The 2788-nt window shown below is 38.7% G+C and overlaps 1 non-coding gene across 1 annotated transcript; it reads left to right on the top strand.

Moving 5' to 3' along the window:
- The first annotated feature begins 210 nt into the window (after positions 1–210).
- LOC142169993 (small nucleolar RNA R71) lies at positions 211–317 on the top strand. The gene has a single exon (XR_012699612.1). It is a non-coding gene; the product is annotated as a small nucleolar RNA R71 (small nucleolar RNA).
- Positions 318–2788: the final 2471 nt, after the last annotated feature.

Here is a 2788-nt window from a genome sequence, read left to right as displayed (position 1 = left end):
TTGGCATCAACTTGGTGAACACCAGTTGATATTCTTCTTTCAGCACTCTCAGAGGGCCACTGATTAGCATCTTCAGATAACTCATCAAGAATTGTAACTATCTCCTCTGGAGTCTTCTTCATCAAAAGGCCTCCAACTGCATTGCTCAATGTTCTATGCGAGGCCGTTGTCAATCCTTCCCAAAAATCCTAGAGTTGCATACATAGTTCAATTACACTATGTCGACACTTTCTAACTGTCTCCTTAAACCTCTCCCATACTTCAAAAACAGTTTCAGTCTCTTTCCGGCAGAAGTTATGGATTTCTCTTCTAATCTTGCCCGTCTTAGCTGAGGAGAAATATTTATCAAGAAATTTTCTGGTCATCTCCTCCCAAGTTCTGATCGATTCACTGGGCAAACTCCGAAGCCACTCCTCATCAACATCTTTAAGTGAAAAGGGGAATGCCCTTAAGTACACTGCATCTTGTGATACCCCATTGTATTGTAAGGTGTTCATAATCTCCTCGAAGTCCAGTAGATGTGTGTTTGGATTTTTGTTTGGCTTCCCTCTGAAGACACAACAATTCTAAAGGGTTTGAAGCAACCCTTGCTTCTAATCAAAATTGTTTGCTGTAATTGGAGGTGGTCTAACGCTGGATAGTCCTTGATTGTAGATTGATCTAGCATAATCGCCAAGTGGTCTCCCAGGCCTGGGAGCTATATTTCCAAACTGGTCTGCAGCCAAGGGTTGATGTTGATTAAGTTTGTGACCCCTCTCTTCTTCATAGATGTTCTATACATCTCTAATAGCTGCTTCCTCAGCATCCCGTTCAGCTTTTCTCTTTGTTGGACTGCCTCTCTTGCAGCCAAATCTACATTATCATCACTGTTTCCAGCCATAGTTTCTTAGGTGGAGGATTGCCCAACCTTTTCTAGCTTCTCGGTGAGATTTTTTTCCTTCCTCAGTTGTCGCAGTTTAGTTTCTAACTCTAGCTCGTATGGTAGCACTACTTTCACAGAAGCTTGAGTCATGCATCAATCTTAACATATAACCTGTGCACAACCAAAGAACAACAAACGTAAAGAGGAAAAATAAAAAGAAAAAATTCTTGAATTAGCACTAAAAACTATTTCAAACACTATTGATTGCCAATCCCTGGCAATGATTCCAAAATTTGACTAACTCAAAACACACTTAAATTATGCTCGCTAGTCAAATATAGTATAATATAATATCGTATCCACAGGGATTGGATTTAAATAATATTCTCGTAGTTTTTAGCTTGGTTGCTATCCAAGATGATAAATAATTTAGATTTCTATGATTTCTAACTACAATTAACTAAGAATCAAAAGCTATTGACTAATAACAATCGAAACAAAGGTAAGCAAAGAAATTATCAATGGGAGAAAATAGGGGTTGATAGGATGGGTGCAATATAATTGTTTGGGATCTAACTCTAAGTAATTCACTTCTAATATTTAATTGAGTCTCTCGAATTCACTCAGTTATTAGTTCAAATGTTCAGCAAAAACTCCTCTCTCGATTAAGTCTTAACCTCACAAGATGAACCAATTTAAGCACATGAAGATATGCAAGAATGCGTAGTGGATTGGTCTTTAGGAAAACCTCTTTCGATTATTCTCCTAACTAGGTTTAATCAATAATTCAACTAGCCTCTTTCGATTACTAAGGAATTAATGGACTCAACTAACAATATAATATAAAGATATCACAAGTTATGCCTCTCTCGATTACATGAACAAGTGAATATAGATGCAACAGTTAAATCATCCAAAGAACGCTTCAATACATAAAACTAGAGTCATAATTCACAAATAATCATCAATACACAAAATCCATCAAACCCTAAAGAAAACTATTCCATAGATATGGAGAAATTCATCACAAATAAAGTTAAAGTAGAGAAAAACATAAATTCAATCCAAACTCAGGTATTGAGTGAGGAAGGAATGATGCAATCCTTGTGTTCGTGTTCTTCCAACTCCTCCTTAGCCTCCTTAGTTCTAATATGTGTCAAAAAGTCCAGAAAATAACATTTTCCCATGTATTTATACCAAGTAGGGTGGGGCCCAGACAAAACTACCTTCTCCTAGCCGAAAAAGGGATTTCACTCTGTAAAATTTGCACAGGCGCGATGCATGGGGCGACGCACCATGCAAGGCATTAGTGGGGAATTCTTAGAGTACGGACCAAAATTCAATTTTTGACATCCATAATGGGTCCTCGAGCCCCGAACACGATCCCGGCTTAATCCTTTGGGCTTTTACTCAGACTTCAAAGATCCATATCACTCGAATTCATTCCACAACATCTACATAGCTCGGAATCACTCACAAAAGGCATAAAACACAGAATAAGTGCAAACCTTTACCGATTAAAACTCAACACGAATAAAGTGCAGTTAATTAGAGTGCAATAAGTGACTAAAATACGTAATTATAGCCTACGATCAAGGAGATTGTGGAATATTGTTTCGATTCTCAGAAGAGTGGAACAGGCTACCTGGTGACAATCCCAAAAGCTTCTTGGTAGACCCCAATAATGCACAATCCTGGTTCACCTTCTGCTTCTCTTCCTCTTCACCCCCGCCTTTTGCAAAAGTAGGCTCATCATGCCAATAGATGTGACACTGCAGGTTGTCATCCTGTTCTTGCCTGGAAGCAACGCTCAACTTTGGACCATTTTATGGTGTTAGCGCCAGGATATCTAGAGATTCGATCGGTGCAGATAAAATCTCACCAGCTCCCTCATAAACTGTCACCTCCAGCTACAGTAACAGCTGT

This window comes from Nicotiana tabacum, chromosome 15 (genome assembly GCF_000715075.1).
Source record: "Nicotiana tabacum cultivar K326 chromosome 15, ASM71507v2, whole genome shotgun sequence".
Lineage (NCBI taxonomy): Eukaryota > Viridiplantae > Streptophyta > Magnoliopsida > Solanales > Solanaceae > Nicotiana > Nicotiana tabacum.
This window is presented reverse-complemented; position numbering and strand designations above follow the sequence as displayed.